We start from the raw sequence: 15279 nt of genomic DNA on the forward strand, positions 1-15279 counted from the left end.
GCCGATCTTTCAACCATGAAAGGTGTAAATGAAGTGGCGATCTTTAAGCCGATGCAGGATGTAAATGAAGTGGCGATCTTTCAGTCGATGGAAAACATAAATAAAGGTGGCGATATTTTAACCATGCAGATAGAGGTAGAGCTTAACCTAGGAAGGAAGAATGTTAGCCTTATGTAATGCAGAGAAATGCAGATAGAGGTAGAGCTTAATCTTGGAAAATAGAATGGTAGCCTTATGCAATACATAGAAATGCAGATAGAGGCAGAGCTTAACCTCAGAAGGCAGAATGGTAGTGTTATGCAATGCAGAGAATGCAGATGGAGACAGCTTAGTCTCGAAGGCAGAATGGTAGCCCTATGTAATGCAGAGAATGCAGATGGAGGTAGAGCTTAACCTTGGAAGGAATAATGGTATCCCTATGCAATTCAGAGAATGTAGATGGAGACAGACCTTAGTCTCGGAAGGTAAAATGGTAGCCTTATGCAATGCAAAGAATGCAGATGGAGGTAGAGCTTAACCTCGGAAGGCAGAATGGTAGCCTTATGGAATGAAGATAAATGCAGATGGAGACATAGCTTATTCTCGGAAGGCGGAATGGTAACCTTATGCAATGCAGAGAATGCAGATGGAGGTAAAGCATAACCTCGAAAGGTAGAATGGTAGCCTTATGCAAGAAATAAAAGGCAGGCGGTAGTAGAGTTTTCTTAGTTGATATTTGATATTGATATTGTGGTTGTTGGGGATATTGTGTACACATAGCAATTGAGAATAGGTGACAGTTTTGACAGTTGTATTCCTGATCAGTATGAGTGTATAGTATATTCAATGATTTTTCACCTCAAGTGCTTGCATCCAAAGAAAAATCGTGAGTTTTGTAAAGGGGGAAGGTTAGTTCGTATCCCCGCTGGCTTTGCTTGACCTGCTCGGCTCTATTTCAGTGATACTGTCCGTATCATTGGGGTAGCATTGCTAAACAATGCAATTTTGGCAATAAACATGCATGATTTAGTAAAAATATAACACAAATACATAATCGAGAATAGTTTTCGTTAGATGAACCAATGTCTGCGACGTGGTTCAAGACATTGCAACTTCTCTTGCTCTAGCCAAGTTTGCTGGGTTGTTGCTCCTAACAGCTATTAATGATAAATGGCTGGAATCGACTTCAGAATTTTGAGGGTCCTCTTCAAAATTCTGCCCGAGTTTCCAATAGTGGGGGAAATGGGAATTTTTATTGAATTGTGACCGAACCCATAAGGCTGCCTATGTATCCCCTCCTAAATGGGAATCAGGTCAGGCGTATTTCAAATTACATCATACAAGGAAAGCATAAAGGTTACATATAGTATCGCTTGACTGTGTCTGAATTGATCGGCTTTGGCCAAACTTCTCTGTCCATTTCTGCAAGTATGAGGGATCCTCCTGTCAGAACCCGGTGAACTATGTACGGACCCTGCCAGTTGAGAGAGAATTTCCCTTTGGCTTTATCTTGATGTGGAAAATGTTTCTTTAACACTAGCTGCCCTGGTGTGAATTATCTCGGCTTGACTCTTTTGTTAAAAGCTCTGGACATTCTGTTCTGATAGAGCTGACCGTGGCAAACTCTTTTCGTTTATAAGAGTTAGCTACTCGTAACGACTTTTCACCCATTCTGCGTCGTCGAGCTCTGCTTCATGTATGATCATTAAGGAAGGAATTTTAACCTCGGTGGAAATGACTGCCTCTGTACCGTAAACCAATATATAGGGGGTTGCCCTAGTTGATGTGCAGACTGTGGTGCGGTACCCCAATAAAGTAAATGATTACTTCTCGTGCCACTGTTTATGCTTCTCTATCATTTTCCTTAATATCTTCTTGATATTCTTATTGGTGGCTTCTACGGTTCTGTTAATCTAAGTCCTGTAAGCTGTGGAATTCGTGTGTTTGATCTTGAAGGTTTCACACATGGATTTCATCAAATCAATATTGAGGTTGGAGCCATTATCAGTAATAATTGACTCTGGAATTCCGAACCGACACATGATACGATTGCGGACGAAATCCTCCATGACTTTTTTAGTCACTGCCCTGTAATATGTTGTTTCAACCTATTTGGTGAAATAATCAATTGCTACTAGGATAAACCTGTGCTCGTTTGATGCGGCGGGTTCGATTGGTCCAATAACATCCATTCCCCAGCCGGCGAACGGCCACGGCGAGCTTGTTGCATTAAGTTCATTTGGGGGCACCTTTATCATATCTGCATATATCTGGCAACGTTGGCACTTACGGACACACTGGATGCAGTCTGTTAACATAGTCATCCAAAAGTAACCAGCTTGGAGTATTTTCTTTGCTAAAACAAAGCCATTCATATGTGGACCGCAGGTCCTTGCATGAATTTCCTCTAATAGCCTGGATGCTTCCTTTGCGTCGACACACCTTAATAATGCCAAACCAAGAGTCCTCCTATACAGGATTCCTCCGCTATGAAAGAAATTGTTGGATAACCTCCATGATCTGCGCTTCTGAATAGCATTTGCGAGCTCTGGGTATTCTCTTTTTGCCAAGTATTCCTTGATATCATGAAACCAAGGCTTTCCGTCTGCTTCTTCTTCAATATGAGCACATTAAGCGGGCAGAACATGGATCTTTACCGGAATGGGATCAATGAAATTCTTGTCTGGATGTTGTATCATGGATGATAGGGTAGCCAATGCATCGGCAAACTCATTTCAGACTCTGGGAACATGCTGGAACTCTGTCTTTGTGAACCTCTTTCTCAACTCTTGTACATGATGCAAATAAGGGAGTATCTTGGAGGTCTTGGTCGCCCATTCTTCTCGGACCTGATGTATAAGCAAGTCTGAATCCCCAATTACTAGCAACTCTTGAATGTTCATGTCAATGGCCAACTTGAGCCCTAAGAGTAAGTCTTTGTACTCGAACATGTTGTTGATGCAAAGAAACCTGAGTTTGGCAGACACCGGATAATGCTGGCCGGTTTTTGATACTGGGACTGCTCCTATGCCGACTCCTTTGAAATTTGCTGCTCCTTCGAAAACAATTCTCCAACCTTCATAGGATTCTGCAATATCTTCTCCTATGAATGATACCTCTTCGTCAGGAAAATACATTTTTAGGGGTTCGTATTCTCCAGTCCACGGGATTCTCGGTAAGGTGATCTGCTAGTGCCTATCCTTTGATCGCTTTCTGAGTTAGGTAGACAATGTCAAATTCACTCAACAGGATTTCCACTTGGCTAGCTTGCTGGTAGGCATGGGCTTCTGAAAGATGTACTTCAAAGGATCCATCCTTGATATGAGATATATAGTGTAGGCACAGAAGTAGTGTCTCAACTTCTGAGCTACCCAAGTTAAAGCACAATAGGTACGCTCTAACAGAGAATATCGGGCCTCGTACGGGGTGAACTTCTTACTGAGGTAATAGATGGCCTACTCCTTCCTCCCTGTTTCATCATGCTGCCCTAGAACACAACCAAATGCTCCATCCAATGCTGCAAGGTATAGTAATAAAAGTCTACCTGGATCCGGCGGAACTAAGACTGGTGGTGTTGATAGGTATTCTTTGATTCTGTCGAACGCTTTTTGGCAATAATCAGTCTATTTGGTAGCAGGTCCTTCTTCAACATCTTAAAGATCGACTCACAGATGACCGTAGATTGTGCTATGAATCGGCTGATGTAGTTAAGTCTCCCTAGGAAGCTCATTATGTCCTTCTTGTTCTTTGGCGGTGGCAGTTCTAGAATAGCTTTGACCTTATATGGATCCAGTTCTATCCCTGGGTGACTCCCAAGTAGTTTTCCGATAGGAACCCCAAATGCACATTTCGCGAGATTCAGTTTTAGGTTGTATCTTCTCAGTTTGTTGAAGAACTTCCTCAAATCTTCCATGTGGTCAGTGGCTTTCTTGGACTTTATGATGACATCATCTACATATACCTCAATATCCTTTTGTATCATATCATGGATAATAGTAATCATGGCCCTCATGTAGGTGGCCTCTACATTCTTCAACCCGAATGGCATCATCTTGTAGCAGTACATCCCCCATGGTGTAATGAAAGCCATTTTCTCAGCATCTTCTTCATCCATCCAGATCTGATGATAACCAGCAAAACAATCTACAAATGATTGCAACTCGTGTTTGGCGCAATTTTTAATAAGGATGTGTATGTTCGGCAAGGGAAAGTCATCTTTTGGACTGGCCCGGTTAAGATCCCGGTAGTCGACACAAACTTTGACCTTCCCATCCTTCTTCGGCACCGACACAATATTGGCTAACCATGTAGGATATTCTACTACCCTGAGAACCTTAGTTTTGACCTGCTTAGTGACTTCTTCTTTGATCTTCAGACTCATATCAAGCTTGAACTTTCTGAGCTTATACTTTACATGTGTACATGTCAGATCAGTTGGCAGTTTGTGGGCCACAATAGATGTACTCAGACCAGTCATGTCATTATATGACCAGGTGAATATGTCCTCGTATTCTCATAGAAATTTTATGTACCCTTCTTTTTCTAACGGTGATAAGCGAACGTTGATTCGTATTTCCTTGACATTTTCTGCATCTCCCAGGTTAACAGTCTCAGTCTCGTCCAGGTTGGACTTCGGCATATTCTCAAAGTTCTCGACTTCTTTAACAATCTCTTCGGGTATATCATCTTCCTCTGAATCCATGTACATTTTTATGTTGTCTCGTTGCATGTCACAGCCATTGGTTCATCAAGATAGGTAATACTAATGATGTATAAATAAAGTAATGAGAGAAAATAATAAGAGTAAGATTTGTACCAAAATGCTTTGATAAATTTCATAACTGCTTTGAACATTGGAAGATCTTATTGTGAAATTTTAAAATGCGAAAGGAAAGTCAACTAGTAAAAATAAAAGATAGTGCGTGATGCTTGTTCAGCCTTGCTACCCCGAGGCTCTCTGGGCTCTGGTGGTTCTGATGGTCCAGTTATTGAGGCACGCTCCTCTTCTTACGGCCTGTATGAAAGTGCCTTTTTCCCCCTCCTCCTCGAAGATGATAGAACAATCCATGTCATCATCTTCTAAGAACAAATTCCTCACTGCTGCCATTGCTTCCTCTTCTTCTGACCCATAGATAACATCGGCTGGTTAGAAAGTCTACTCCAAATGTGGTATTGGCTGCTCCAGCGGGTAGTATGGATTGCGCCATGATGGTGACCAGTTGTTGAATTCTTCCCAAGTGTACTCATATCCCACGTAGATAGGAGTGTTATGGTACATGGTGTGTAGAAATGGTCATTTGTGGAGTTCAAAGGTTCATGGATGAGTAGTGGAGTCTTGTTAGATGTGTGGAAAGTATTGCAGTGGTGGTGGAAGCAGGATGGTTTTGTGGTTTTGGGATATTTTGTGGAGCCGTGGGGTTGATATCTGGGGTAGTGAGGGAAAATGACAGATTTGCCAGATTCTGAACCTGATCAAGTTCCTCCTGAAATTTCAATAGTTTCTGCTCGAGTTGGGACGCACTTTCTTTGGAGACCTGAGCACCATGAGTGACCTCTACCCATTCAATTGAGTTTTCCTTTTTGGTGTTGTTCAAATATTCCATCTTTCCTTTATTCCTGCTTCTGATAGGACTAGGAGGAGGAGTGGGTGGAGGGTCATTTGATCTTGTGGAATATGATGACGATGCCAGAGTGCATGAACTAACCTTTAGGGAGGGGAATAAAAATGAAAAATAAAACAAAAGGTAACAAGTTAGTGAGGATTATAAGAAAAAGATGTTGTGATATTTAAACACATAGTGCAAGAATGTAAATCGTGTCCTAATTCATGAGCCTCGTTGTGCCTGAGGTAGGCCTAGCGACAAATTGATTTAGAGAACTTAGAATGCTAAATGCCTCATTTTATTGATAAAAGTAGACGAATCCCAAAACGACACTAAATATCAGGAAATAAAATGTCACTAGTGGCCATGGGCCTTATTACATTTCTTAAAGCAAAAGAACAAGCTCCTATCTATTTGGTCCCAGCAGGACCTTTCTCAAGTTGAATGCTCTCGTTAATCAAATCCTTCAGCTCGCATAGGTTCACCAGTAGAAATGCCTTAGCCACGTGTTCTCCCTCGTTTCCTTCAGCATTCTGGCAGTCAGTGACTCTCTTCCTCACTTTCCCTTCCAATTCTAGCAAACTGTATTCGAGATATTCCAACTTTTCACTAGCTTTGGCAGCCCTCTCTTTCCACTCGTTGATTTGGTCATTTGATGGAAGACTCCTCCACCAGTCTACCAAGAGTGGGTGTGTGCTAATGATACCAAAACTGGGGACCTCGTGCCTCATATTTCTGCAAGACAAAAGGGTTAGGACCTTAACCCCACCAGACTCGACTATTTAATACCCACAATTAGCATAAAGCAATTACTTCTTCAAATAAATGCACAGAACGTGGTGATGTTCGTTTGGGTTTTGGGAAAACCTAGTGGACTTTGGACAAGGCTATCTTAAAGAGTCATTATGCGGACCACAAAACTGACTCGGCCAGGTTTGACCATGATGCATGCACAATTAAATAGAGTACGGTTTCTATGGGGTTTTAGACTGGTACCCTTGAGCGGACAACTCAATGAGGAAAGGCATGGAACCATCAACTACACCATTCATCGACTGGTTTTATTGCAAATACGCCTTTTCCGGATTTAGGGGTGATAATATCGGAAGAGCGCAACCACTCATTATAAGCATTGCTATGGTATTTTATTTGGCACGAGGGGAATATGATGTTGAAAACATGCAGTTGCAATAATTAAAACAAGTTGTCATGTATTTGCATGTTCATAAAGTAATAATTACAATAATTTAAAAAACAGTAATAAAGGAGTGGAGTAAAGGAAAGCAGTAAAGAAATAAGGAAAGAAACAAGAGACAAGTTAGTTTTTGCAGTAGAAGAGGGAATTAAATGCTTAAAGGTATTAAAATAAAGGCACATAAGAAATGTAAAGTCACAGTAATAGCTTGAAATGGTAAAAGCCTAAGAATCCCTAGTAGAGTCACCACACTGTCGCGCCCTATTTTTTCTCACGAAATCGAGTTTATGACATTTGGGAGGACAACTCATTCCCTTTCGGGAATTGTGTTGGAAGAGTCGCCACCTAATGATTTGAGTGCATTAAGACACTAAGGAAGGTTTGATTTGAACAACTAGAGATTGGGTAAGGGCTCGAAATTATCTCGAGGGGAAGGTGGTAGGCACCCCTCAAGATCCACTAGTGTGGTTCCCGACCTAGCTATTATGGTGATTTTAGTGCAAATAACACATAGGCAAATAAAGGCATCAAATAAGAGGGGATTTTCACATAATTATTACAAATAAACAAAAGTAAGAAAAAGGAACTAAAAGAGTTGATTTTCTTAAAAGAAATGGTTTAAAAAGATTTAAAAGAAACAAAGAAAACAATGGAAAGGGGGGTTCTAGGTTTATTAATAATATGGATCACCCCACACAACATCCGGTAATCACTCCTCAGTGAGGGGCTACACGTGATGTTATTGCGTGGTCATCAAATCCATATCTACCTTTTCCCACCCTATTAAGGTATTAAAGCACGGAATGGTCTCATTTACATATTGCATGCTATTACCCGCCCCAATACTATCAGCCCCGGAGGCACTTGGGACTACTAATCTTAGAGGGAGGAGGTATTGGACTTATTTGTGGTTTCAAAAGGTAAAATACTAAGGCGACAAACAAAACACATATAACAAGTTTTGGGAAAGCATATAAACAAATAGAAGGGCTCAAACAGACCTTCTTTAAACCAAAGAAAGCACATAATGTACCATGATTTGCATGTACTGTTTAAGGTCTGATTAAAACTTAAAGGGTAGAGGTAGACTGATTTATTACATAGTTTAGATAAGAAGCTTGAATCAGGCATACCTGCTAGTTGTAGCATATAAAATCTGATTCAGTTTATAAACCTTCACCCTATGGCTTGCCTAAGTGTTAGACGAAGACCCTATAGGCATGATATTTACTGATTCCAGAAACAATGAAGTAAACATGAATACATACTGGTTTAAAAAAAATCATCTATTATTAAAGAAAGGCGAGTTTTAGCAAAAGAGCAGAAGTCATTGTGACAGGTTTTAGAATTATAAGCAAATAAAGCGGTTTAGATTCGGTTAAAGCTCTTATAGCCATGCTTTTTTTGTGTTGTAGATTTTGGACACTTTTACAGACATAACAAGATTGTAGAAATCATATAGGCATGACATCTAAATGTTGTACTTTGTTTAGGCCTATGAACATGATATCTAGATGCAGTTAGTTATTTAAGCCATATAAACTGGTTTGCCTAGTGACAGTTGTATATGCAGGATTCGGATTTCCAGTTAACTATGAGCATGTTATCTATATGAGAGATATAGACATTTATCTATAGGCAGGATATCCATATGAATGCAGCATTTCAGAAAACTATACGCAAATATTTATATGGGTGCAGAATTCCTTATAGGCATAGTATCTACAAACGATAGTGCAGAATTCCTATAGGCAGGATATCTATGTGATATGCAGAGATCAGAAATTCCCTATAAGCAGGATATCTACCCCTTTTACATACATAGTTATTCCCCCTTTTTTTCACTAGCCATCCCCAATAGTTTATTACAAAGTTATTACAGTCCAGAAAAAATAAAGTAAAGAAAATACATCAGAAGTTGAAAATTATAACCACGGAGCCTGATTCAGACTTCATGTCTGAAGTATGAAGTAAACCAAATCCAAATATCATGTTTCAAAGACTTCATACCACTTGGGTGTGTCAGAGTTCCCTAAGAGATTCATAAGAACTCCGGGCAGTGCTTATATCCAAATTATCGCCATATTAAGCCAAAGTTCAGTATGGAAGGGCCAGCCCTCAGGTGTCCAAGTTTAGAGGGAACTCAAGGTCCCAAGGCAAGGCTCACAAGAGGGGGAAGAACTTAGAGACTAGGAGAGAGTGCAAGTGCAGAATTCTAAAAAGGGAAAAAGGGAAGGGAAACAGTACACATAGGGATATAGGGAATGGGGGGTTGCGAGAGCACAAAAAGAGCAGGCTGATGGGCATACCCAGCAATAAGGTATGCTGGCACACCCTCCAGCCTGTTTAGAGGTTAAGACCCCATTGTTTCAAAGCTCAGTTCATGGACAACAACTCATATTGCCATGCCCTAAGCCACCATTTACAAACACATAGGGGTAATGGGATAGGGAGCAAACATTCACAACAGAAACAGGAAGTAGAACGTAGGCATACTAAGCTAAATGTCGAACTCTTCAGAAAATGATAAAGTAGACGTGGATACAAAGACTGTAAGTAAACACATTGGGGTGATGCTGAAACTTAAATTAGGACATACCAGCTTCGAAGAAATAAGTAGAAAAAACAGTAGTCTTGTAAAAGCCAAAGTGCAAACAGGAAGACAGAATACTATAAGTGTGAGTTCAGAAAAGATTGTGAAATTGTGAAGTCTGAAGTGTGTGTTTTGTGAAAAAGGTCGTGCCTTTTATAGTGTTGAAGGCAGGAAGAAATAAGGTAAGAAAATAGTTTGAAAATTGATTGTCAATCAATTACACAAGGCTTCTCTTAATTAAGGGATTCATATTCAAAACCAGTAAAACCATTTAAGGAAAGGAATTGAATAAACACTTTGTGTAAATCAAACAATTGAGGGCAAATATGTAAAGGTTATTTAAGGATAGGGTTTTGACAGTACACGGTTTGTACAAATAAGGTAAAGGAGTCAATTAACAGCTAGTAAATCACAAGGTCTGAGATTTGGTATGAATGAACCAAGTCAGAAAAGATGAAGAAGGGTTTTACTTAAGTCGAGTAAGTAAAAGATGGAAAGATATCAATCAAGCTATATACAGAAGGAAGTTTGCACTAATTGCCAATTTGAAAACCATTTTAGAGGGAAATTCATCATATATAAGGAGCATGCGAACATGTTAGGCATGAAAAGAAGTGTGGTGTCATTGCAAAATCAATAGAAAGATCCAGTGAAGAAAGAGTTTTAGAAGAGTTTAGCCAAAGGTCAGAATTATATGCAAATACGGATGCCCAAACTCGGTTCAAAGACTCAAAGTCAGTCTGAAAGAGTTAAGGGTTCTAAAATAAAACCGTAGTTCAATCAAACCTCGGCAGAACCCCCAAATTCTAACGTTTCCACCTTGAATCAAGTACAGATATGAGGAGGCAAGTAGTCGAATCGAAACATGTTTAGAGCTTTCAAAAAAGAACTAAAACTTCTAACATGCTTCTTCCAGCAACAGAACTCATGAATAGCATGTAAATACAGTAGAGGGGTTCAAGTCAAACAGAGTAAAGAAACAAATTCGAAACATGATGAGAAAAGACTGATAAGAACAGTAGAAGAAAGCATGCTTAAAAAGATCCTTTTAAAAGAAACTTAAACAAAGTTCAATAGAAGAAAAATAGTAAGGACACTTAAGAACACTTAAGAACACAGTAGAAGAATACAGTAGGCGAAACATACCAGAACATAGTAGAAGAAAATAGCAGGACATAGTAGAAAAACATACAATAACATAGTATAGAAAGCACAGTAGAATAACATACATGGTAGAAGGAAAACATAGAACACAGTAGAGGCAAATACAAAAAACAAGAAAAGGAAAAGAAAGTCAGAGAGAGATCGTTTGAAAACTCAAAGAGAGCACAGATACACAACGAATCTAAAGAGATCAGAGAAAACTTCGAAGGGTTAGGGTTTCAGAAGAACCCAAGAAATGAGAAAGGCTTTGAAAAGGTCACCGATCTGAGTCGGAGAGGTCAGAACCACGCTCAAAACACCATGGTACACCAGAACAAGGACGACGATGACTCTGGAACCTTGAATCGGCAGAGGTCTGGGTGCAAACCTTCGAGGTCTGGCTTCGAATCTTTAGGTATTAGGTGTGTAAGAGCAAGGGGAGGTGAGTATAGGGCCCTCACAGCTTGGGAAGCCATAGTTTCCGGTGGGTTTCTAGGTGTAAAATGATGAGAGGTGGCTAGGGTTAGGGAAGGTTCAAGAGAATTTGAGAGAGGAGAGGGGTTTCAGAGGCGGCGGGTGAATGAAAATGATTTTAGGGTTGGGGTGTTTGTGAATTATAAAAGGAAAGGAAGAATCATGGATAAAAAAGGGAGTCAGGGGTCGGGTAATTTAAAATTGCAATTGGGTTTAATTAGGGTTCAAATAAGGCTAAAATTGAAATAAACGGGGCTAACATTTAAATAGCCATTTTCCCCTTATTATTTTATAACAATAGTAAAATAATTTTTTAAAATAAATAAAAGGTACTAAAATGATTAATAATATGTAATTATCAAATTTAAAATACTGGAGTCAGTTTTATAATTATGAAAAGAATTAAATCTTAAAATAGGATAATATCGCAATTATACGCAATTTAGCTTTATAAATACTAAATAAAATTGTCAAAATATGAAGACATTATGCTAGATATATTTTAATATAAATATGAGAATCCAATAAGTGAATCACCCAAAATGATAATTTTGGGGATAATTATTGGATTTTTCTTGATAAAATAGGGCAATAAATAGATTTAAAAATCTATAAAAATTAAGAGAAAACTAATAAAACCTTGGTACATACTTATATATGCATATACATGCTATTTTGAAAGTATTTTGCATATATAAAAATATACATGGAAAAATTGGGTATCAACACCTACGTCCCGCGTTCGGTCGGTTGTACAACGCTGTGCCCAGTGAGCGGACCTAGAGATATCTTGCCTCGAGGAGGTACATTACGTTGGGGAGACCTCCAAATGTTCTAGGACATCGGGGGCATGCATTGAGTTTCATCTCATCAATAGGAGAAAAAGACCTCGAGATGATCAGAAAAGATTGGCGATGGGGAGAAGGTGTGGTGTTACAAGTACATTCCTCCGAGGAGAGCATCATGACCTATGTCGAGGGGTTTTTGAGCATGTAGATGCATATTTTTGCATCGGCTCCCCCAGACCGGCTCGTGCTTGAGTTCTGTCAGAGATATCGAGTTACCTTGGCACAGGCTCACCCATTCCTTAGGAAGATAGTTCAGACGATAAGATATTTCGCCGATAAGGCTGGGATTGAGTTTACCCTCAGTCATCTCGTGTAGTTATATTGGCCACTATGCTATCATAGTTTGATTGTTCTACAGCATCAATCCACCCGAGCTCCTGTCGTTAACAGCGTAGAGGACGAGGGCCATGGATGGATAAACCTGTTTGTTCGAGATTGAACGATCGATATCATTCCTGGAGAGTTCCTGCCCTTTACTGGGGAATGGAACTTCACACGTAAGTGTCGCACTTGGTTTTTCATCGTTTTGACTAGAGGCGGGCTCCGTAATGACATTTTTCTATTTCGTTTCTGTAGCGACTCCCTGGTTGCGAAACGAGGTCCCTGATTTGGCTGAGTGGTCTCGCAAGTTGGCAGCCTACTCGACATATGATAGGCGCAGATGGTGAGATCTGTCCAATGGGAGGTGGGAGGCAAAGAATCATGGTAAGCGCCTGGTGGCTTGTTTCCCCAAAATGGTGTTTTTTCTTTTCAACGTACTAACTTAGCCACTATAGGTGCTGGAGATTTTTCTAAAATGAGACTGTGATCTCTAGGAGAGGATGAAAGGCTGCCGACCTCGGAGTCGAGGGTCGATGATAAACAAAAATAATCTCTAGGTTGTGAGGAGGCTCGCAACGGGGCGAGTCCTTCTCAGCGAATCAAGAGAGGCGATCTAACCGATCATTCAGTTTTAGGGACTTGCATTCTCGAAAGAACATTACCCATTTCTACTGGTGGCGCTTCGAATGATACTAAACCATTGAAAATTGGCTATGCTTTTGGTGAGGCTCAGTGGCTCGGCTTTTGTGTAAGCATGGTAGCTAGTATAGGACTATTCCGGCTTCACACTTTTCCTATCTTATTTAATTTCCTTTTGCAGGCCTTCGACATGCTCAAATATGAGCTACTTCGTTATGAGGCTCGGTTGTAGAGAAATTTTGATAGGGAGAAATCCCTTAAGTTTCTTTGTGTGAAAAAACAAAGCGAGCTGGTACCCCTGCGGTGCGAGGCAGATCGAAGCCGGAAGCGCGAGAGCTTTCTCAAGAGATAGGTATCTTGTATTTCATGTTGATGTATGCCCTTTCTTTCATTTTCGGAGGTTAATATTTAGATATTTCAGTTGGAGAGTAGAACAGAAGAGCTGGAGTGACATTAGGGTGAAGTTGGCAGGGTCAAACGTGAGCTAGACGAGCTGCAAGCCCATGTACATACCCAAGTTGCGGTCAAGGAGTATTTTTTATAAAGTTTCCACCCTAGAGATGTAAATCTGGAATACTCGTATGAGTGATTATGCGTGGGCGAACATGATCACAAGGCTCGAGTCTGAGCTTTAGAGGACGAAGGCCGAGGTGGTGAATGCCCGGGCCGATGCTATAATGAGTAGCACTAGGGCTGACCAAAGAGCGACCACATATTTGAAGAGTGCTTCCACTGCTAGTGCTACGCCAAGGAGAACTCTTTGTCTAGCGAGGAGCAGTAAAGAGTATGCAAAGTGCAAATCTCGGAGGGAAACTCTCGAGGAAGTTTACGCCAGGGGTTTCAATCTCTCGGAAGAGATCAAGCAAGCCAAGGCGGGGAAGTATGATGCCAAGTTCCTTCTGTTCGATGCTGAAGATGGCGAGGACGAGGTCGTTAGGCCATATTCCCCAAGGGGGACATTTGCTTTCTTCTTGTTCTTATGTATATAGCTTTCATAGTATGTTGTAAATGGAGCTTGTATTCTATTACCTGTATGTATAAGAGGGGAACCCCGCGGTTTTGTATCTTCTGGGTTTCTGTTTGCTAGGATTTTAGCCAGATCAATCCCATCTCTTGATTTAGTAGAAGTCTTTAGATTCAATGATACGGCCCTGGGGCTCATTAGGCTGGCGTTTGAGCTCTTATGCTTTTGTTCAATCGTTTTGGGTTTCGACTCGAGCTCATTTGACCCTCAGGCTATTACGTTTGCACGGGCTGGCGACAATGGAACTTACGCCTTGGGCCGAAGTGGCAGTTTAATGTAAACTGGAGACAATGGCTCTTATGCTTTGTCCTTAGGCATATATAGTTAACTATTTTAGGTTCAGTCTCCGAGTCGGGTTTCGACTCGAGCTCAATTAATACTCAAGTTTTCCAAATTGCATGTGCTGGCAAAAATGACTCTTATGCCTTGGGCCGAAGTGGCCTTGTAATGTAAGCTGGCTATAATGGCTCTTACGTTTTGCCCTTAGGCATATATATTTAACAGTTTTGGATTCAGTCTCCGAATCTGGTTACGATTCGAGCTCGTTTTGACCCTCAAATTTTCAGATTTTAGGCTGGTGATAGTGGCTCTTATGCTTTTGGTCGATGCAACCTTTTGTGTATGTGGCCTTGAGGCTCATTAGGCTGGCGACAATGTCCCTTCCGCGCTTGGTCGATGCGACCATTTATGTAGGCTTTAATTTCCTCTAGTTAAGGACTTTTGAAGTAATTTTTTCCTGACACGTCGTCGGTCCGGGAGGAACCTCGTTGGAGGTCGAAAGCGACCAAGGTCAAGCTATCTGTGGACAAAGAACAGGTCAACAAATTCTTCGTTAGAGCACAGGACACACAATATTATGAAAGGTTGATGGTTATCTAAAATCAAAGATTCTCTAACATCATCAAACTTGGAGAAAGAATTGAAGAAGGAATCAAGAGTGGGATGGTAACAAATTTTGAGCCACTACAAGCCACAAATAAGGCATTACAGCCAGGTAGCATATCAAAGAAGAAAGATGTTGGAACAGTAATGGTGGCCCAGGGTCCAAAATCTCCACTTGTCTATCAAACACCTCTACCTACATATCAAATACCTCCACCCATATATCAAACACCTCCGCCCATACACCAAGCATCACTGACTACATATCAACTTTCATCTCCCAGATACTCTCAAACAACCACTGTCCATCACACCTATAACTCCCAACCATCCCATTTTCAATCACCTCCAACTCGCCAAAACATTCCAAGACCAAGACCCAACATCGACCGCAAGCCACCTAGACAATACACCGCCATTGCTAAGCACATCGACCAATTGTATGAAAGGTTGAAAGTCGTGAGTTACATCACTTATGTTCCCGATGTTGTTGCCCCCCCTTTTTTCCTCAATCGGAAGTCGGGTTTATGACATTTTGCTATGGGATAACTCTTTCCTTTTAGGAAAGGGGTTTTGCA

General features: G+C 40.7%; 1 pseudogene; it reads right to left on the minus strand.

The window, feature by feature from the left end:
• LOC138884605 (uncharacterized) overlaps positions 1–4687 on the minus strand; it is a 53036-nt pseudogene extending 48349 nt beyond the window's left edge.
• Between the last annotated feature and the right edge of the window lie 10592 nt (positions 4688–15279).

The sequence above is a fragment of the Nicotiana sylvestris genome, unplaced genomic scaffold (assembly GCF_000393655.2).
Source record: "Nicotiana sylvestris unplaced genomic scaffold, ASM39365v2 Un00001, whole genome shotgun sequence".
In the NCBI taxonomy this organism is placed as follows: domain Eukaryota; kingdom Viridiplantae; phylum Streptophyta; class Magnoliopsida; order Solanales; family Solanaceae; genus Nicotiana; species Nicotiana sylvestris.